The sequence below is a fragment of the Palaemon carinicauda genome, chromosome 16, assembly GCF_036898095.1.
Source record: "Palaemon carinicauda isolate YSFRI2023 chromosome 16, ASM3689809v2, whole genome shotgun sequence".
NCBI classification, from domain to species: domain Eukaryota; kingdom Metazoa; phylum Arthropoda; class Malacostraca; order Decapoda; family Palaemonidae; genus Palaemon; species Palaemon carinicauda.
Window position 1 is genome coordinate 99,304,678 of NC_090740.1, and position 25,000 is coordinate 99,329,677.

The following is a 25,000-nucleotide window of genomic DNA, read 5'->3' on the forward strand; positions in this document are numbered from 1 at the left end:
CATCTCTCCGAAATTATTTACACCTGGCCTAGGAGAAGTTTTAAGAATTTAGATTGAGATAATGTAATTAACATTAATAGGGAATATCTTTAACAACTTAAGATTCGCATATGATATAGAGTAGTTCTAATTAGTGAATTATCAGATGAATTGCAATAGATGATAAAAGACCTGAGTAGAGAAATCTGAAATGTAGGATTGTAAATGAATATGTGTAAAACTTAGATAATGTTCAATGAGAATGATGAAACAACAAATAAGGGTTATGGACTAGTCTCTTGATATTCTTAATGAATATACATAATTAAAACAGATAGTAAGTGTTTCCTCAGGACATGACAACTAGATTAAAGGAACAATTAGCATGGTTGAAGAGCTTTTGGTCAACTCATCAGAAACTTGGAGCATTGCTAAAGCCTTATAACAGTCTAGATTTAACACAAAGAAATTAAAAAAAAAAAAAAAAGTTAGACCAAAAAATAGCAACGGGGATATGAAAGAAAAGTAAAGTAGATGATAAAAAATTTAGAGACAGAGAAGGGACAACAATGATACAAGAGAAAGCTAAAGTCGATGATATTCTAACAACATTTAAAAAAAAAATGGTCATAGTCATGTCATATAATTTAATTAAATAACTTTGAAAAAAATAATCTAGACAAACTATTATAAAATACAGAATGAAAGTCGGGTAGAGAAGCAGAGTCAATCAGAACTGCCAATCGTGGTATAAACAAATGATAATAAACCATTAAGAAGAATGACTGTGAATCACGTGTAAAGGAATTGTTCATTAGAAAAAATGAATTGAAATGCATAGGAAATTAAATATTAGAAGTGCCAGATAGAAAATAATATTTAAATAAAATAGCTATGTAGCATTTCTTTGTAAAATCTATCGTCTCTTGATCACCCCAAAAATCCAGATGAAGATGAAAGTTTTATTGCATATTTTGTTTAGTTATGAAGTGATCTCTTCATTCTACATATTTTTTTACCACTAACACATATAATTTTCCAGTCTCCCTGAATTTCCTTATTCCTTTTTAATGGTGCTATATTTTGCCTGGAAAGAGAGTGGATATTTTTCATTCAGTCATGTTTTCTTAATGATTAGGTTTTTTCTTTTTTTTTTATAGCGTCAATCTCCTCATTTCATTCTTATATCGCACAGTTCTGATTGACCTCGTTGGATTATCAATCTGACTTCCAATCCAGATAAGATAAAATCTATTTTGAGGAAACAGATTTTTTCCCTCATGTTATTTCCACAACTCCCTGAGTCACATCCGTTCCCTAAATTGAACAACCTTTTTGTAAGATGCCGTACAATATATATATATATATATATATATATATATATATATATCAACCTGAAAATGCCAGCAACCTAACAAAGCCTTAAAGATAGAGAGAATGAGTAAGTTTTGGAAATAAATAAAGGACAGTAAAAAAAAAATAAAAAAAAAAAACACTTCTTACGTAAATAGTAACATTTTTTTTTTTTATGAAAGCTTAAGAAACACCTTATCAAATTGTTAATCAAAACAAGACAGATGTCAAGCCATTCAGACAAGCAGACAGGTATACATAGAAGCAAAGAGAAAGATGAGAAACACACCAATTTGAGGAAGTATGGCCATGCTATTAACCACCCAAGAAGACGAGGAAGGTTTGGCTGCAAAATTTTTTTCTGAGGTAGTTCTCCAGAGGGTTTGGAACTTTTCTTACCTCTACCATCTTTAAATTTTCTGGTAAGGTTCAGAAGTAAACAAAATAGAATACAAAAGAAAACAACGTGAATGAAAGCGTACCACTTCAATATATGCTATTTTTTTAGATCTGCCGCTTTTGTTTAGTCGGTTCAGGTGAGTTATGATATATCTCTTCCCCTCTTCTTCATCAAGATCGTGGCACCTTATGGTCAATGCACCAAAATCTATTGAGAGATTTATAGACAATTTGAAACCTTTCTCAGATCAGTTCTGTGCCCAATGATCGCTGAGAGAAGGAATCTTTTCCTCTCTTTATGAAAAAACGAGTGCTCTCTCTCTCTCTCTCTCTCTCTCTCTCTCTCTCTCTCTTTCTTGTGATGTGTATATATATATATATATATATATATGTATATATATGTATGTTTATATATATACAATATATATATATATATATATACTGTATATATATATATATATATATACTGTATATATATATATATATATATGTGTGTGTGTGTGTGTGTGTGTTTGTGTATGTATATATGATAATTTTTACACATTTAAACTTGTTTTTTTTTCATATTCAAATAAGCCATATATATTATTACATTTATGTCTGGATTCTCTTAACGACCACGGGATCAGAGCCCCAGGTTAAATCACTCAAAGACCATAGAATCTGAATGACCGAGATTCGAACCCGATTCCAGGATACTTATATGACATTGACAATACTACTCAACAACGAAAAAAGATAAAAGTAAATGGCAATTCTTCTTTCCATATACCTGTTGAATTCAGTTTTTTGTACTTAGAATTGAAATCAACCTATCTTCACCATCGTATCTAATTGGTAGGTTTATAACTTGGCATTCTATTAAGGATAAATTTTACACATTTACAAGTTTTTTTTTCATATTTCAAATAAGCTATACATATTAATATATTAAAGTGTGCATTTTCTCAACGACTTCGGGATCAGATCCCCGGGTGAAATCACTCAAAGGCTATAGAATTTCACTGACCGAGTTTCAAACCCTGGTCCATATACTTATATGACATTGACTATACCACTCAGGTAATCAAAGTAAGATAAAGGTCAATAACAATTCTTCTTTACATATACCTGTTGAATTCTGTAGCTAATTGGTATGTTTGTGACTTGGCATTCTATTAATGATAAATTTTGCACATTTAAAAGTTTTTTTTTCATAATTCAAAAAAGCTAAACATGTTAATACATTAAAGTGTGGACTCTCTCGACGACCTCCGGATCAGAGCCCCAAGTGATATCACTCAACGACTATAGTATCTGGCTGGCTGGATTTCGAACCCTGGTCCAGGATATGTGTATAACATTGACCATACCACTCAGCAATGAAGAAAGATAAAAGTCAATAACAATTGTTCGGTGAATATACCTGTCGATATATAGATTAATGTGCTACTATTATTAACGCACATTGAGTATGAGTTGTTTCAGATGTTGAGTCTTGAAATAAAGTCAAGCATGTTAACTTTAAAATGGTTTATTCTCTAAAAACAACAGTGTTAACATCTCCATCACAAGAGTATAGCTGGTTTGGTCGGATGACCAATTCAGGTGAAGTATAGATAAGAACTGCCTAAAATATCGATATCACAGATATCGTATATTTAGTTATCTCAGCATCTAAACACAATATGTAAACTTTACATTAGTCTAGGAAGACACCTGCATCCGGTGGCGACACAATCTTTCACACGGTATGCATTCGTGTTTATGCTTCATAAAAATGTTACATTGCTGAGTGATGCAAAATGCATCCGGTTATGATTTTATCTGACTACAGCAAATCTCATGCCAGCTTCTTCCACAATGACATATTACGTCATGTGTTTTAAACATGTAATAAATAACTATTACATTAGCTCGGCCAGATATCTCAATTTTTTTTTTAAATTTAACAACACGCCAAAATATGTTTACTAGGAGTGTGACTGGATATATGTATCATTCTTTGTTTAACTTTAGCCATAAGCAAATGAGGACGAATGATCAAATAGTCATATTATAAAAAAATAATAAGATATTACCAAAGCAAAGAAAAAAATGCATGATAAATACAGATCATATATGGTACATTGCTAGCAAAGGATTATATGGTACCAAAAAAAAATTACTGATATACATATGATTCGGTAACTTGTTAAAGAATAATTGTTACCTTTGTCAGAAACATAGATTAACACAATACGGTAATTAATAAATATATTTGTTACCTTGATAAAGATTCAATTTTAGTGCACAAATACGAATTTCTGGTACGTACACGTACCGCGGTTTCGTACACACACACACACACACACACACACATATATATATATATATATATATACAGTGTATATATATATATATATATATATATTATTAGATGCCCATAGATTCGGTTTTTTTTCTCTTTTCTTTTAACATTCCGGCTTATATATTTTATTAGATGCCGAGAGAAAAAAATTATTTATTTTTTAAATGTTTTTTAAATTTAATTTTAAAAATGCAAATATTCTATAGTCTCTTCAATTACATATTACTAGCTTTCTAACTGCTTTTCGTACACCACGCTATTCCCAGACAATTTTACTCCTTTTAGCGAATGAAGTGGCCACTTTCAAACGGCTTCAAATTGAATTAAATAAGGAGTTTTGTCTGGACATGGCAAAACGTTCCGTTTTAGCTGCAAACTGTTCTTAACCTACGCCAAACAAGGATTTTAATGGCGATAAATATCATCACCATCACAACTGTTCCTGCTAGTAGTATGGGGTGAAGAAATTCTTTATAAGTCGGTGACAGGTGGCCCATCTCGGTCAATTTCATCAACCGCTTGGCTACCTGTTTGTTGTATGGGAGAGGTAGTGATGGCATTGTAGACGACCACATGAAGTTCGCAAAGTAGGCTCGTTCTCTAATGATGGTCTTGATCCCGGTCACCATGGAATTAGGGGAAGTCCTGATACAACCATCTGCAGCAACGAAGATTTTAGAATAGGACGTGGATCCATCCGGGCATGATACATTGAAGCCATCCTTGTCGTATCGTATCCACCAGCCGTTGTTCAATCAGCAATTGAACTCATTATTGTCAAAGGGATAAAGCTTATCCAGACAATTCTCACTTGTATGGGAGAGAGCACCGTCTAGCACTATACCTAACTCGCATGAATCCATTATGTTTTTATGGAATTCAAATGAGTCAGCTGTACATATTTTTCTATCCATTGCGTCTGAACAGTGTGTTGATTTATTTAAGTCTTTAATGACCGTATATGTTTACTTGTCTGGGGAAATCCATACGTGTCCTGTCAAACTGGATATTACTGGATTTGAGTGATTCGTCATGAAAGTCGGAAATGGTGATATCCTGTAAGATTGCCAGGCATCAGAAGAATCAAAGGGAATTGTAATCATAATCTTGTTATTTTCAACGCTTACTATAATTATGCTGTAACAAAATTCTAACCTACATGCGTCTAACAAAGGAACATAGCCTAGTTTCTCCCGTCCGTTCTCCAAAACTAACTTTTGATATTTTATAGGCAACAAATGGGGCGACAGTACACCTTTAGTTGCTAACGTGATAGCTTCTACATAATCTTTTGATTTCTCAATGAAATGTGCAATTCTGTTATGTATGTGATCTATTTTTGAATCATAATACGTTAACGTTGCCAACAAATCCTGTACTTCCATAATCTGACTGATATTACTTGTATGTTCATTTACTAAATCCATAATTTGATTAATTGAAGCTAACTGATTCCTTAGTTATGACATAATGAATTCATCTTCATGAGTCAAGAACTCAATCTTAAGACGATTGGAAATTCCTAAACCTAAACTTCCAATAGACCCAAAGATGTTTAATGGAGCAAAAATAAACAGGTTTCGTCTTTCTTTATGTCCGTGTCCTAGAGTCCACATCAAAAGGTCACGAGCCAAAGATTCTGTCTCGTAAGTCTTATTTTGCAAGTCATCAGATAGCATCTCTGCAACTTTTAGTGTCGATCCAAGCCAACTCTCTGTAGTCAAATGAAAATGTCTTCCATGCAACTCATCTAATGAGACTGTAAACCTTGAAATGGCACTTTTTAAGCTAGTGACATCATTCTCTGGAAGAAAAATTGCTTGCATATGCACTTCTACAACTACGTTGCTTGATGTAATAAAAACGTCTTCTCATCTTTCAACTATAGTGCCATATTTAAAATCTATACTTTTAGTTTTAGAGCTCATCCCACACGAGAAAAATATCTGAGCGAACAATATCACTCCCAACAACAAAAAATTCGTCTTGGAAACCTGTAACGAGAAATTTATATGTAATTACTCCTGTATTAAGAAGAAAACTTTTAACATACAAAAAAAAATCTTTCTTTCACTTCTTTCCCTCCCTTTTTTTTAATTTCTTATGTGAGCCAATGGTAATATTCTCTCATCCGTGGGTTGGGATACGTTTTGAACTCTAAACCTATTGGCCGTTAATTTTTCCAAAATGTTAAATGGGCCTTCAAACTTAGGTGTTAGTTTATAATTGAGTCCTTTACTGTACGTACATTTACCTGTATGTATACATTATCACCCGCGGTACATGTTTTAGTTGGCTTCGCTATTTTATCATGATTCCTTTTCATTATGATTTGTGATTCTTCTAAATTCTTTCGAAGGTTATCAAATCGACTTTTGCTTGCATTTATACATTCTTTTAAGGATTTGATAGATTAGTTGTAGGCGTTAATACATGGAAAGGCGTTCTAACTGGGGTACCATACAATGCTTCATGCGGTGACATTTTAACTGATATATGATATGAATGATTCAGAGTACTCAGTACTGCAGGTATTGCAATATCCCAGTTGGGATCTGATCCCCTTAGTGTTACTCTTAATATATTTAAAACCTTCCTATTTGCTCTTTCCAATAGCCCATTCGACTCTGGGTGATATATCATGGTATTTTTTTTCTTTATGCTAAGGAATTCACATAATGAGGTAAGAAAGTGATTATTAAATTCTCCACCCGAGTCTGAGATTATCATGTGTGGAATTCCATGTTTACAAATGTAACACTCCTAAAACTTCCTAGTGCAATCAATCGCAGTTTTAGTTTTAAGTGCTATTAGTTTTGTATATCGAATTAAAGAATCTACAATTTTTAAGAGGTGCTTACTTCCTCTGTCTGACTCATAAAATCCTGTTAACAAATCTAAATGTATTTTTTCAAAGGGTTGATTGGGCACGGGATAAGCCCCTACGCTGACAGGTGTTTTCGTATGCCCTTTGTTTTCCTGACATGTGCGACAATTAGCTATGTGTTTTTTTATATCTGTAAGCATTTTATGCCAATAAAACAATGATTTGGCTTTCTATGACATTAATGGATTTGCATGCAACCAATTCAGGACAGTGGAAATAAGTGAGATTGGTACCACTACCTGGTCGTTAGTTACATGTGGTGTATTGCGGGTTTTCCTTGTCACGGTCCTACACAGAATATCATCTTTGATTATATAATTCTGCTGCTTATACTTTATATATCCCTTTTCCTTATGATTGCCTATCAAAGCATTTATAATTGTCGCTATTTTCTGATCTTTTCTTTGCTCAGTCTGTAATAATTCAGCGCTCCAGCCTAAATCTTCTTGTTCAGATATCGTTTTAACAATAGGCATGGATGTTGATATATCTATCAATACAGCTAAAGGCTCCGTACAAGATAACACGGGGTTGCGTGATAATGCATCCGCAATGATATTTGCTTTCCCAGGTAAATATCCCATTCTCGCGCCAAAGTCTTGAATGATCAAATGCCACCAAATTCGTTTAGGGCTGTGGTTGAGGCCTTTAAAGAACTTGGTTAGTGGTTTATGGTGAGTAAGAACCTTAACGGGATTACCGTATATTAAGAACTTAAAATACACTAGTGAATTAATAATAGCTAGCCCTTCCTTGTTTATTACTGCATACTTACTTTCAGAAGTTCTTAGTTTTCGAGAATAAAAAAGCTATCAGGATAAACTGTTTATCATATTGCTGAAGCAATATCCCTCCTACTCCTAAGTCTGAGGCGTCTGTTGCCATGAAGAATTCCTTACCGAAGTCTTTCAAGGCATTAAACGCCTGTTGATGATGATCAGACCATATGAAATCTACGCCCTTCTTCGTAAGATCAGTTAAAGGAGCAGCTATTGTTGAATAGTTGCGTATAAAACGCCTGTAATATCCACTACAACCCAGATATTGCTGTATTCCCTTGACATTAGTAGGTATGGGAAAATTACGTATAGCCGACACCTTATCATGGACTACTTTAAGACCTTGGCTTGACACTATAAAACCCAAATATATTAATTCTGTTTTGAAAAATTCATACTTACTAATCTTTACCCTTAAGTTATGTTGTCTTAATCTCTGTAGTACTAGATCTAACTTACGTAGATATTCTTCTAAGGTGTTGGAAAAGATTACAAGATCGTCCATATAGGCATGCAATATATCCCCTAACAAGTATCCAAACACTATGTTAATCATTTTTGTAAATGTTATGGGAGCACAACGTAAACCAAAAGGCACCCGTAAAAATTCATAATGTCCCCTGGCTGTGCTGAAGGCTGTGTATGGGATACTATCTTCTTCTAATGATATCTGGTGAAAGCCTTTAAGTAAGTCCAAACTGGTAAAATATTTATTCTGACCTAACAAAGACAAAATATCGTCAGTATATGGCACTGGGAATCGATCAGGGATTGTCTCCTCATTTAGACGACGGAAGTCTACGCAGATACGCCATGTTCGATCTTTTTTCGGTACAACTATTAATGGAAAATTTTAAGGGCTTTTTGATTTCCTAATGACTCCTTCTTCTAGCCTTTTAATTACTTCGTCATTTATTTCATTCTGGAATTTCATAGGGAGTCTGTACGAGGGTATATAGATAATTTTCTGCTTGTAATTTAACCTTATTTGATGCTCGATCACATCTGTTTTTCCTAAGGATCCTTCCGTAGTGGAAAAAACATCATGATATTTAGTTAAAAGTCCAAGAATTTTCTGCTGAATTTCTTCGTCTTGAATGTGTTTTTTAATTTATTTTTAATAGATTGCAAAAGGGATTAATCCGCAACTGATTGAGCATGATTGATTTCAGCAACGGTAAGAATACGATGTTTATAAACTTCTACATCCAAGATATGTTGATTTTTGTGAATTACTAAATTGTTATTTAAATGATTACAGACTTCAAAATTACATTGTTGATGTGAGCCTACTGTATAAATAGCTTGTGTGACAGACAATCCGTTAGTTTTCAAAGTGTTGGAAAGGGTCCCGGTAATATTTTCTTTATTTGCACTATTAAATTCGAAGGTACGTTTGGCTCGATAGATTGCGTGCAAGATGCTATTACGGGTGACCGAGAATTCTGCTGGGTCGTGTATATTATTTCTTTATTAGTGAGACAAGTTATTGGTTCTTCAACGTACGTTACAGTTACATTTGTCGTCTCCTTTTTATCCAAACCTGATTTTAAGGTATTGGAAGACTTATAGAATTTTCCTTTGATATACACGCCATGGCAGGGGCTAAGATAATGTTCTGATTTCCCATAGATGGGTATCCTATGATTACAGCTGGATACATGCTGATGTTTTGTACAACAACAAATGTATCGGCAAACGTGCGTTTACCGACTTTGAATTGAACATGAGTTATGCCTATGACATTTAATTCATTATTTCCTATACCCGAGAGTCTCACACCAGATTTTTCTATCGGAAAGTTCGAAAACAACAAATGATGTGTCCTCAAATCCATGATATTACGTGGACTACCAGAGTCAAAAAATAACGTAAAGGATTTGTGTTCTAAATTTAAAGCATATAATGTTGGTCGTAACTCATTTTGGCTTATTATTGTATGAATTCGTTGCAAATCTATGGGAGCATGCACTCTTTTACTTAATTCGGCCGTGTGTTTCATAGGAAAATCTATTGCCTCACAATGATCTGATAAAACATTAAATTCATTATTCAATACTACTAATGTTGACATGAATGACCTTGACCCAACATCACTCTCTTCCCCACTGGAGTTAATTATGTGGTATTTGCTTTGCTCTGCACATTGTGAAAATTAGTCTGACCTTACGAGGTCTGGTCTGACTACCCAGGCTCAGCGTTATTCAAAGAAGTGTTTGTTTGTTTCGGATTCTGAACTACATTGACGTTTGGCTGTTTCTTCTTATTGTTAAAATGAGGAATTTTCTTTTTATTTCCATATGGAACTGACTGTGGAATTGACTGTGTATTTCTTGGATTCTGTTGTGTCTTACGCGAGTAGCACTGACTATATAAGTGAGTCGAACTATTATGTATCGTACAGAATTTCGTTTTGCAGTCTGTGATCAAGTGACCTTGACGTTTGCAATTATAACACGTCATTCCCGCAACTTGACTATTATTAACTACATTTACTTGTTGTGGCTTTGTTTCATTCTTTGCAAAAACTTGAGTTAACACTGGATCAAGGTCAGGAGACTTAGACATAGGGAGTTTTTTTATCTGTCTATATACATTCAATTCCGTAATTGCAGGCGTTAACTTTTTGTCAAAACACCGCACTAAAGCTTCAGGCAACATAAGTGTCATGCAAGTTAAATACATTAATCGTAAAAAATCTTTCACGGAGATGTCATCTCTAGTAACCCAAGTGGAATTACGTAAAATATCTTGATATTCATTAAGCCTATCAGCTATGAGAGCTGCTCTCTCAATAACATTAAGCCGACTCATAGTGGCTTGATAAGTGAATTTCTTAACGTTAATACTACATCCAAAGTTTCTTCACCCCCATAGACCACGCGTAACCTAATTTTGAAATCATCCCAGGTAAATGCTTCTTGAAATGAAACACCTCTTAAATACGCATTCGCATCCCCTTTGGAAAAATCTATGAAACTTTTAGCTTCTTGTAACTGTACAAAAGGGTCTACAATTTGTTTGGCATTTAAATGGGCATCGACGGATGAAATCCATGACTCCACATTTTGAGGCAAGACCCCATTAACCCGACCCTGAAAAGGAAGGATTGCAGACCTGGCATTTACAAGCGTCACAATCGGGAGAGGATTAATCTGTCCTACACCACCAGGTCCAGGGATGGGGCTCACAGGGGGCGTCATGACTACTGTATTTCTTTTACTATCTCTTCGACCCCTTGCAATTCTATCAAAATACCTCTAAGAATACAGACGTCCACTGCGTAAACGCATAAGCACCCAACGATAAAGATTATAACAAAATTCCCCAAAACAATGCTACTAATCACAAGACATTTCCCAAGAATTTCTGAAAGAAAACGAAACACAAAGATATTTCCCGAGAATTTCTGAAAGAAAACAGAACACAAAGATATTTCCCGAGAATTTCTGAAAGAAAACGGAATTAGCACAAAGGGAAAAAAATTCTAGATGAGAATTCGGAGTTGAACATAGTTTTCTTTAATGAAAGGAAAATAAAAGATTAGGAAACCACTCACCCCGGTAATAATCGATTAACGACTTGTGATAACTACACTTCACTGCCCAAACTGAAATGAATAAGAAAACTGTACTTAGCATTATATGGTTCTGTGTGATGTTGTCATATCCTCTCTCTCTCTCTTGATGTTTGGGTGAATGTTTCGGTCCGATTTCCTCTATCTCTCTTGATGTTTGGGTGAATGTTTCGGTCCAATTTCCGTTGAATGTAGTGCTTCCTGGATATGTTTTGTAAGCGTTGAACGTCAGTCCTTGGTTTTCTTAGGATGTTGATTGAAGATCCAGTTCATCAGTTTGTATGTATAACATTCATTAATTGTTTTATTCTTCGATGGACTATGATACTTAGTCAAAATTGTAGATTCATTACTGTTGTTTTCTTGAAGATCTTTCTCTGGTTTTTACAGCTTTATTGTTGATTTCTTGAAGATCTTCCTCTAATTCTTAGAGTCTTATTGTAGATTTCTTGAAGATCTTTCTCTGATTCTTAGAGTTTTATCGCTGCCACCATTTATTAGTGTGCTACTGTTATTAACACTCATTGAGTATGTGTTGTTTGAGATGTTGAGTCTTGAAATAAAGTCAAGCATGTTAACTTCAAAATGGTTTATTCTCTAAAAACAACAGTGTTAACATCTCCATCACAGGAGTATAGCTGGTTTGATCAGATGACCAATTCAGGTGAAGTATAGATAAGAACTGCCTAAAATATTGATATCACAGATGTCGTATATTTAGTTATCTCAGCATTTAAACACAATATGTAAACTTTACATTAGTCTAGGAAGACACCTGCATCCGGTGGCGACACAATCTTTCACACGGTATGCATTTGTGTTTATGCTTCATGAAAATGTTACATTGCTGAGAGATACAAAATGCATCCTGTTATGATTTTGTCTGACTACAGCAAATCTCATGCTAGCTTCTTCTTCCACAATGACATATTGCGTCATGGGTTTTAAACACGTAACAACTAACTATTACACACACACGCACACACACACACACATATATATATATATATATCCCTGTATAAACATACACAAACACACACACACACACACACATATATATATATATATATAAATATGTTTAAATATATATATATGTATATATATATATATATATATGTATGTATGTATTTATGCAGTATATGCATATATATATATATATATATACACAAACACACACACACACACACACGCATATATATATATATATATATACAAACACACACACACACACCGCATATATATATATATATATACAATACACGCACAAACACACACACACACGTATATATATAGGTGATGATTTTTTTATTTTTTTGTTTTGATTATTCTATATTCTAATTGCAATTACATTTTTTCCTTATAATTAGTTAAAAAAGGATTTTTTCTAAAAGTAATTGATCGAGTCAACAGATGTTTGAATTAGAAACTTCGAAAAACAGCTATAAAGTTGTTTAGAAATATTAATTTTACAATCACTACACTTTGTTATTGATATTAGAATATTCTTAGAGGATGTATAAAAAGGAAACAATAAATGTACGTGATTTTTTTCATTGAAAAGAGACAAAATATTTTTTCAAATAAAATATTTTTTTTTTTTCAAAATTAAGTCCTTGAATGTTTTCAAAAAAAAAATTACTTGAAATGTTACGTAAATAATCAATCACATTCCAATACCTGAAAAACTTATTTGTAAGTGACTTCAACAATTCTGCAAACTTCCTATAATACCTTTTCCCTGTGTTAAACTCTATTCCACGTCATAATTTATCTATATTAGTTCTCTTCTCATTATTGCTAAGATTTTCTAGGTAATTAGATAACAAACAGGAAGTTTATGAAGAAATCCACAGAGCCATCTTTCAAATATTTGTCGTGGGCAAATCTTCTTTCATCCATTCAAAACAGGACCACTTCTCAATTTCAATTCATCGTACATTCATTGCAGTTTAATATAGGCAAAGCTTCAGCTGGATATATATTTCAATCCATTACTGTATTGAAAGTTTCCACTGAACATCAGTGATATACCTTCTATTGGAGCCGAATTAAAATGCTTTCCTATATAGTACTGTCACAAATAGAAACAAAAACAAATTTAATGATTATTAAATTGTAATTCTTTCTTAATTACTCTTGCTAAGACCGGCTCAAAATCTGTTTACAAATTCAATATCTAAAGTTAGTTCTTTTTTTTTACAGGTCTACGAAATTTGGTATAAATTGAAAGAAATGTGATTGAGTTTTTCCGGAGTAAAATTATTTAAATAAAAAAAATACACGAATAAAATATTGTTCTTTAAATGTTTGTTCGAGCAATTACTAGATCGAGTAAGGGATTTTGGACGATTTATTTTCCAACAACTGTTATCGAAAATGTTTTTTCGAAAAAAGAGTTATCGATATGTTGAAGGTCTTCTGAGCACCTTTTATTTGTAGTGTGTATTATGTAAATCCATAAGGAAGAGATGCCAAGAGACCTATTTTCATAAAAGTTAGCCAATATTATACTTGGCATTGGTTTTCTTTATATATATCAGGGTCAATTATCCGATTTAATTAAAATATAATAGAATTTAATACGACCGAAAAAAATATGAAATAAACTCGAAACAGGAAATAAACAATGCTTAATTTCATACAATGCTCAAATAACTATTAGACATAACAGCTCAAAACTTTTAAATGAAGTAATCATACGCTGCATTCTATAAATGGAAAGATAATCCATCCAAAATACAAAAATAGATAAAACAGTTAAATGGTCTGTCAAAATATTAAACTTAGATCTATTTCATATATATATATATATATATATATCTGGACAAACACACATACGCACACACACACACACACACACATATATATATATATATATATATACACACACACATATATATATATATATATACATATATATATATACATATATATATATATATATAAATATATATGTATATACATATATATATATATATATATATGTATATATATATATATATATATATGTGTGTGTGTATATATATATATATATAATTCCATGCATTTGTGTACGTTTGTTTAGCATTGAGGGTAAACATTATAATTACTTCGAAGAAAGATTGATGAATGGTGAGTAATTATGGGATAAGGAATTAATTGTATGTCATCTAACCCCAAAGGACATTGAACATTGATCTCAATAATGGGTTATATTGAAAAATCTACTATAATATGATTTCATATCCCATGTGGTTAAATACATATCATTTGTCTCCTAATTTTAGACACATTTATGCTGTGTCTTCTGAGTCAACCTATTATCATATAACATTTGATTTATTCTTAATCCCACTGCGATTGTGGGTGCTGCAATTTCAAATGGTAAATGGATTTTGTATCGCCATGATATTGATATATAATCCAAGGAGTCTTCTCTGTGAATAACACGTATAGTAAGAACAAACTGAGGCTTATTTCCGTTTCTAATTTTAAATGTTAATTTTCAAATTAGGTTTTATTGTGGACGAAAACTTTTACTTTATTTAACTATGAAAATAAATTCGAGAGACTCATACTGGAATACCAAATAAATTTTTTGGTCACAAGGCTATCTAATGCAAATAAAATGGCCGAGATGGAAATGTTAAGCATTGTTGCAATTAATGTATACCATTATCAGGTATCTCTTGCGGAATATCCTGCAGAACTTTTAGGAGACTTTATTTTTTTATAACTTGGATTGCATAAAAACTTTTATTTTTCCCTGTGATACTGTACTAGTTATATCACCATATAACTATTCTCTACATATATTTTAAATTCTCTGCTTAATATGTTGTTTAAAATCTTATTTCTTTCAAAATTGTTCACATCTTCAAAATTCAAACCAACTTATTTCATTGAAGGCTATTATTCCTGTCTTTTGAAAGACTCTTTCGTTTGAACTAACTTTTAGTAAAATTTATAGTAATATCTGATTTCTTTCTGATTTTTCTAAAAACACATTATCAACTAATATTTTCTAAAATTTGATTACTCCAACCTCTTCTTACTTAACCTAATGGCCAGACCTTGTAATATCAAAATAGCTCTGGTAGCAACAGAGAGAGAGAGAGAGAGAGAGAGAGAGAGAGAGAGAGAGTGTTATAAGCATAAACAGATATATTTATTAATATATATTTGGAGATTGTAATATTATTCATCCGATGCATATGAATCGCATTTCTTATTTATACACGAACACATAAACACGCACATATGTATATGTCTGTGTATGCATGCGTCCGTGTGTGTATGTGTGCGTGTATATATAAGAAATAGGGTTCATAAGCATCGTAGTAATAAAGATACAATGGCCAAATATGTATTACTAAATATGTCTGTTGAGCTTATAATTCTCTCTCTCTCTCTCTCTCTCTCTCTCTCTCTCTCTCTCTCTCTCTTGCTACCGGAACTATTTGATATTACCTAGTAGTTAGAAAAGGAAAATGTTATACGTCCCTTGGGTTAAGTAAGAAGAGGTCGGAAGAGTAATCAAATTTTAGAAAATAGCAGTTATTAATATGTTTTTGAATGCATCGGGAAGAAATAAGATATTACTATGAATTTTATTAAAAGTTATTTCAAACAAAAGAGTCATTTAAAACACAGGGAATAGTATCCTGCACTGAATAAGTTGGTTTGAAATTTTAAGAGGATGTGAACAATTTTGAAAGAAATATGATTTTATAGAACATATGAAGAAAAGAAGGTAGAATATAATTAGGGAATAGTTAGATGGTATCACGGTGAAAATATAAAAGTTTTTACGCAATCCAAGTTATAAGAAAGAAACTGGTTTCCGAAAAGCTCTGCAGGAAATTCCGCAAGATATGGTATACACTACTTGCAAAAAATGATAACACGATCCTCTCGGCCTTTTTATTATCTTAAGATAACCTTGTGACCTCAAAAAAAAAAATATATATATATATATATATATATATATACATATATATATATATATATATATATATATATATATATTCGGTTTTCTAGTATGAGTCTTGAATTTATTTCCAGAGTTGAATAAAGTAACAGTTTTCATCCACAATAAAACCTAACTTGAAAATTAGAATTTAGAATTAGAAAACGGAAATAAGTTACAGTTTGTTCTTACTATACGTGTTATTCACACAGAAGACCCCTAAGAATATGTCTACATATTAATATCGTGTCGAAATTACATCAGCCACAGTCGCAGTGGGAATAGGAATAAATGAAATATTATATGATAATAGGTTGACTCAAAGGCCACAACGATTAATGTGTCTAAAATTAGGAGACAAATAATATATACTTGCCTCAATGGATATGAAATCCAATTAGGGTAGAGGTTTAAATATAACCCATTATGGAGATTAATGCTCAATATCCTTTGCGGTAAGATGATATGCAATTACCGTAATTCCTTATCCCATAATTACTCAACATTCATTAATCCTTCTTCGAAGTAATTCTAATGTTTACACCCAAAGCTAAACAAACGTACATATATGCATGGAGTTATATATATATATATATATATATGTATATATATACATACATATATATATATATATATATATTTATATATATATATACACTTATATATTATATATATATAAATATATATATATATATATATATATGTATATATATATATATATATATATACATATATATATATATATATATGTATATATATATATATATATATATGTATATATATATATATATATATATATTTAAGTTCAATATCTTGACTGACCAAACATGTTTTTATTTATTTTTGTATTTTGTAGGGATTATATTTTCATTTATAGAATGCAGCGTATGGTTATTTCATTCAAAAATTTTGAAACTCCTAGGCCTGATAATTATATTAGCATTGTATAAAATTGGACATTGTTTGTTTTGTGTTTTTAATTTATTCCATATTACTTTTTGTCGTATTAAATTATATTATATTCTCATAATAGCGGATTATGGACCCCGATAAATATAAAGAAAATCAATGTCAAGTATAATATCGGCTACCTTTCATGAAAATAGGTCTCTTGGCATCGTTACTTTATGGTTTCACATATTACACACTATAAGAATGTTTCCAAATGGAAGGAGCTAAAAAGAGGTTGAACGTATTGATGACTTTTCTTCGAAAACAGTTTCTGGAAAATAAATCTTCGAAAATCCCTACTCGATATAGTAATTGCTCGAAAATAATTTTAAAAAAAAATCTATTGATTTAATTTTTATTTCAATAATTTTATTGCAGAAAGACATAATCACATTTTTCTTTTTATTTTTTAGTGTATACCAAATTTCCTAGAACTGTTGAAACAATATCACCGACTTTGAACTTGTGAACAGATTTTGTCACGGCGTTAGGAAGAGTAATTAAGGAAGAGTCAATATATACTATTGATTAAAGTTTTTTTTTTTTTTTTTTTTTTTTTTGGTGTGTGTGTGTGTGTGTGTGTCCGTGCTGTATAGAACAAGGATCTCAATTTGGCTCCAATAGAAGGTAAAACTCTGATATTGAGCTTTAGTTAAACATTCGCTTGTTGTTAGCCCTTGCTTTCGTTTCTGCAGATACGTCGTGAATATTTCAATATAGTAATGGATTAAAATAGATATCCACCTGAAGCTTTGCCTATATTAAACTGCGATGAAAATACCAGAAATGGAAATTAAAAAATGGTCCTGTTTTGAATAGGTGAAAGAAGATTTGTCCGAGACAAATAATTGAAGGATTGCACTATGGATTTCTTCATAAACTTACTGTTTGCCATCTAATTATCTAGAAAATCTTAGTAGCAATGAGAAGAGAATAAATATAGAAAAGTTATGAAGTGGAACCAAGTGTAACACAGGGAAAAGGTTTTATACGAAGTTTGCAAAGTACTTGAAGTCAATTACAGATAAGTCTTTCAAGTATCGGAATGTGATTGATTATTTACGTAACATTTCTAGTAATTTTTGTTTGGAAACTGGCAAAGACTTTATTTTGGAAAAAAAAAAATAAATTGAAATTAACAAAAATATTTTGTCTCTTTTCAATAAAAAAAAAAATCACGTATATTTTATTGTTTCCTTTTTATACATACTCCAAGAATATTCTAATAACATTAACAAAGTGTAGTGATTATAAAACGGATATTTCTAAACAACTTTATGACTGTTTTTCGAAGAGTTTCTAATTCAAACATCTGTTGATTCGATCAATTACTTTCAGAAAAATTGTTGTCGAACGAATTATAGGGAGAAATATAATTTTAATTAGAACATAAAATAATCAAAAATCCTCACCTATAAATTATAGGGAGAAATATAATCTTAATTAGAACATAAAATAATCAAAAATCCTCACCTATAAAATACATAAAAATACTTTTAACAGATTCACCTTACATTAAGTCAACACATAAGGTACAGCATTCAAGTTTGATAAAAAAAAAAAAAAAAAAAAAAATCCTATTATCATTTCAGAATCGCTTCTTATTTCCTTGATGAGACATTTAGTGTATTTAGTGGTCTCTTTCATTACATAATAAAATTTATAATTTTTTTTTCTTTTGTCTTCAGGGTCATTTTAGAATAATGTATAACCTTGGTAGCTTGCATTCTCCTGTTTGTATATAGTTTATAAAAACAACATTGATATAAAAACAAGGGCTGTCAGAATAATCCGCGCAAACCAATCAGGTAATCCGTTTACCAAGGGGAAGTAAGACCCTAGTCTGGTGATTCTCTCTCCCTGTCTATCAGAATCACTTTTTCATCCACTTTTGCTTTTGGGGAAGATGAAAAAGGAAAAGTATTTGCGGCTAATCTCTCGACTGTACATTCACACCCGAAGGCTTGTAATATTTCGTATTAAGCCTGAATTCTATACCTTTTTTTCAATAGCAATCAATGAACCAAATAGAATTCAAAATTTAAAGTTTTCCCCATTGCTATTAAATCAAATCATGAAACTGTTTCTAGTTTTCTATGTCAGGATTATCCAACATAGAGGCACCGATTCCTTTATACAGCAAACTTTGAAAAGTATCTTCTGGAAGAATCTTCAGTAGAATTAAAATCGAGAAGACTCTTTGCACACCTCAATAACTACATAATCTTTAATAATCGTCTGCCCTTGAATCATCACAAAGATGAATTCAATCGATTATACTTTTCAGTTTCATTCGGGAGTTGTAATGGTTCAGAATCTTAAATTCATTGGAACAACTTTCAAGATGATTTAAAGAGAGGTGTTTAAGCTCGTCTTCACTTTAAAGAAGTCTCTTGATAATACCATAACTAGTAGCAATAGCCTGCATTGCAATGACACTAGAGGTATATTTTACGGCAACGACGGCGATATTATTTTTTGAGAAATGAGTTGTGTGAGACGTTTGACAAAATTATATATAAAACTCAGTAATCCTCATGAGATGAGCAACTCTTCAAGTTTACAAAATGTTGAATTTAAGATTTATTCTGATTTATTTTACTCCTTCCAACCCTAATGTATTGGACAACTTTTGTAATGTAACAAAAATCCTATATTCTCTCTCTCTCTCTCTCTCTCTCTCTCTCTCTCTCTCTCTCTCTCTCTCTCTTACATAGAACTTCGTGTAAAGAAAAATCAAAAGGTGACCTTACTTCTGATTCACTACACCAAACAGGAAATGGAAACGCCAAATAAAGGGACAAAGAACAAGAATTATATGCTATAAATAAATCAAAATGAGATTTTTATGATATATATTTCAAGGAACGTAACAATTATCTTAAAGCAATTTCTATATAATGCACCAATGACGATAAGCTAAAATTTGTCGTATATCTTTTCGTTTCATGATATCTTACGCAACTGATTCTGGTTGGACAACTGCCGAGAGTTTCTGCGATGAAGAAATATCTCAATCACTATTAAATAATTCCATAGGAATAGGATAGCAAAACCTTGATAAAATGCATGTAGCCAAGTGAAGAAACTTTACGGAAACTAGTAACATTTGGGTAAAAGTTTCAAAGAAGTAATATTTATTATATTGGAATTATTTTATGGAAAATTTTTATTAAAAAATTACATAAAAATACAATCACAAATTCCGTGTTGAAATTAATAAATTAAAGAACATTTTCAAAGACAGAAAGTATACACAGCATGATTTGTTAAAAATAATGGAGTAAAATTAACCATGCTAAAAAAAAAAAAAAAAAAAAAAAATGAAATAAAAACCTTCATTTTCGAAAAAAATATATTAAAATTACTGTATACAATAGATTATTTACCAATAATGAAGTTAGGCTATTTTAAAAGCTATACAACAAACTTGAAATATAACAAATTGCGGTCTCGATGCTCCTGCATATTCTCTGAAATTAAATCGTTCTTGCACTCCTGTTTTATTTATTTATTTTTTATTTTTATTTTTTTATTTATTATTATTATTATCATTATTATTATTATTATTATTATTATTATTATTATTATTATTATTATTATTATTATTATTATTATTATTATTATTATTATTGTTATTATTATTATTATTATTATTATTATTATTATTATTATTAATGATTTATTATTTTTATCATTATTTTTTAATTATTTATTATTATTATTGTTATTATTGTTATTATTATTATTATTATTATTATTTTCATTATTATTATTATTTTCTTTCAATGGATAAGCTATAATCCCAAGATGGAAAAGGTAGATAATATAAGCACAAGGAAAATATCTTAAAATGATTATAAGCCATAAATATAATATAAATTCTATTTGTATTATCTCAAATTGGAAGATCGTACTTAATATTATGAGTCATCTTTAAATTCAATATCATTGAAATTTCCTCTAACGCCTATTGACACAAAGGGCGTCAGTTAGATTTCGATAGTCCTCTCTATGTTGAGCTTTTAAATCGGAAATTTTCAACTCATCATCTGCCTCTTGAAGATTTATAGTTGTCAGCTATATCTATCCCTCACCATGACCTCTTCCACATATGGCACTCGAGTATTCACTATTATAGTTTCATTTCTAATCCTTTTCTGTCATTCAACTCCCGATATTCTTTTCAGAGCTTTGTTCTCAAATCTACTAGATCTACTGGAGATTGATTTATTGTGATGCAATGACTCATGTTAATACATTAATGCATATCTTACCAAATTGATATACAGCCTGCATGTTATCTATAATTTCAGACAATTTGATCTTAGAATTTTCATTAAACTAGCAGTTATCTGATTTTTTTCTCTTCAGTCTTTCACTGAAGTCCAATTCCAATGTCCCTGCATTGGAGATCATAGCTCCTAAATAACTGAATGTTTCTACCTCATTAATCCTTTCTCCTTCCAATAATATTTCCTCTTATATTGCATATTCCATTTTCATCATCTCTCTTTCTTCTATTTATCTTGAATTAATCATCATATAATATTTCATGTAATCAGGTAAGAAAGCTTTGTAAGTCCTGTGGTATTCTGTTAAAAAGGACACCATCTTAAGCCTACTCTATATCCGGTAACTTCCTATTACCAATCCAGCCCAATCCTTCTCTACCATCTCCAACTGTTCCACGCATTACAGAATCCACGAGGAGAATATACATGAGTGAAAACAAATTTCCTTGGAGTACACTATCAAAGACTTTTTTCAGTCCACAAATGTCATCAAAAATTAAAATCTGGTCAGTACAACTTCAACCTTTTGAAATCCTACTTGTTCGTATCTAAGCTTTTCATTGATATTTTTCTCTAGTTTCTTTGAAATAATCATGCTATATATTTTCATGAAAACTGTCGTAAAGGCGATGCCTCTGTAATTATTGCAATCAGTCAGATCTAATTTCACCACTGCTCGTAGCTTCAGTTAATCAGGTTTTGCCTCTTCATGCCACATTCTAAAAAATAATATTTTAAGTATTCTTGGGGTTACTTCATTTTCGGCGAATTTTATGTCAGCATTTATTCCAGCATAACCAGGGGCTTTCCAGCTCTTGTTTTTTTTTTTTTTAATGATAGCTTCTATTTTAAACACACTGAATTTATTCATGAATACATTATGGTCTTCATCAGCTTCAGATATATTAATCAAATTATTCCATTCAAATCTCCTGTTCATGACCTCACTAAAGTGTTCCATCCAACGTTGCTTTTCTTAATTTTGTGTCGTTAGAACAGATCCATCCCTCCTTTTGATGGGTAAATACGTCTTCTTTGCCACCATGGAGATTCCATTAATAATTATATGAGCGATTCTTAAAACATAGCCACTCCCTGAATTCACAGCATAGTCAGCCTAATCTGCTTTCCTTTTTAAATATTCTCTATTGTCATTCCTGTCTTTTCTTTTGAGCTCACTGTCAATACTGGAATAATTATCATGCTCTACTATGTAAATCTCATTACCTCCCCAAAAACTTTCAACAATCAATTTCAGTCTTTTTTATCGTTTTTATAGTATTCCGAGTATTATTTGATATCTATGGCTTTCTCCTTATAATTGCATGTCCCAAAACTTCACTTCTAATTGACTGATATGTGTCCTTAATATCACACCGTTCTTCATTAATTGACTGTTCTTCGTCTCTTAAAGTCTGTAAGACTCGAAATCGATTCCTACATTTAATTGCAAATGTTTCTCTGTGCTCATCTGTTAGAAGCATAGTTGTATCTAGCCTAAGTATTTTATCAATATTTCTGTTAGGTGTCTTTAGTTTTAATTCAGTGTTGCAATGAGGAGCTGGTCATTACTACCAATATCTGCACCTGAGAGTCCTCCTTCTCTCCTTATCATTGGCTATGTGATCTTTTTTTTTTCGTTTTGCTCTAATTGCCACATGGTGAAGTTTATGTACATATGTAGATATCCTTGTGCTGGAAACTAGTTCCTCCAATGATAAGATTGTTTGTTGAACAGAAACTTATGAAGCATGCTTCATTATCATTTGCATTTTCACCAATACCCTCAACACCCATCACATTCTCTATACCTTGATTGTTCAAACTTTATCATTGAAGTCACCAATAACCATTTTTATTTCTCTCTCTCTCTCTCTCTCTCTCTCCTCTCTCTCTCTCTCTCTCCTCTCTCTCTCTCGGATTTCATCAATCAAACTCCGTAGTCCTTCGTTGTATTCATCTTTCCTTTCTTCAGGGGAATCATTTGTTGGTGCATAGCAAACTATAATACTCATATTACAATCCTTTGATATGAACTTTGAAGTAACAATCCAATATTTATAGCTGTTCACTCAGTTACTGACATTTCTCCTCTTCGTGTCATCATTATTCATACCCTTTCTCTTCCACGCCATTTATATTTACTGATTATATGAATATATATATATATATATATATACGTATGCATATATATATATATACATACGTATGCATATATATATATATATATATGTATGCACATATATATATATATATATATGTATATATATATATATATATATATATATTTATGTATCTATTCCTACCCATTCTCCTCCACGCCATCTATATTTACTGAATATATATATATATATATATATATATACATATATATATATATATATATATATGGTGCCTTAGTCTAAGGTTTTCTCACCAATCCCCTTACAATATGTTTCACTTAGGGCTAAGATATATAAACTAAATTTCATAAATCAATTCTCCACTTGCTGTAACTTCCCTATATGGTTCATGGTTCTAACTTTCCAATCAAGAATTTTCCATTTTTTTTTTTTTCCGTATTTATAAAACAGGAGATTCAGAGCATCCCGCTACGCACAGAAAGTGGGACCATTTTGCCCTCTTCACTTTCCATTAACTTACGGAATCCATAGAGGATTCAATGGTTAGATATATCAAAGGATAGACAGTTCCTTGTGATGCACAGTGCCTATGTAACTAAGGCACTTAACTCCCACCGGTCCTTACTAAAGCCAATAAAATCATCCGCCAGGCTGCTAGTGACTTCAAGATTAAAGGGGGGTATTTCCTCCACACCTAATGTTCTTATTACTCCTACAGGTTGCTCATCCACTTATTTAACCATTGGTAAATATGGATTTACTACGGTATACTACCTAATTATAAGTCTAATCATTTGGATATGTGATGAATAGAGTTTTTAGATTTAGAAAACAAGATTCCACATCAGAGATAGAGATAAAATTCCTGCCATGCGGATTCAGAAGCTACTTGGAAAGTAGGAAATACCTCAAAGGTATCATGGGTTATAAAATACTTCTGCAAAGGACATAAATGACTTCATAGATTTATTTCTCCAATAAACTAACTACAACAAATCAGAGAGAATCGTTGAGAGCAATATCATTTAATATTGAGAAAATATATTTTGGTAAAATGTTCACTTTACACGCTATTTCCATATATGTCCTACACATTGCTATTCTGAGAGAAATCTTGTTATTCTCTGTTTCCCCAAGACCAACGGCCTGGAAAGCATTTCATCTTAGGCTTTGGGCACAACTCCCCGTACGAATTTTTTAGCTTTACGGGTCTGAGAATTTTTCAGACGTAGCCATGAACTCCTGAAATGTAATTAGTAGTGAGTGTGTTGAGTGTTCAGTACGGGTGAAGTACGTATGACGCAAGGGTGCCGCACGGTTCGCAAGTGTCGTGAGATGAATGCGTGGGAAAATTATGGCGTACGGTGCATGCCGGGAGAG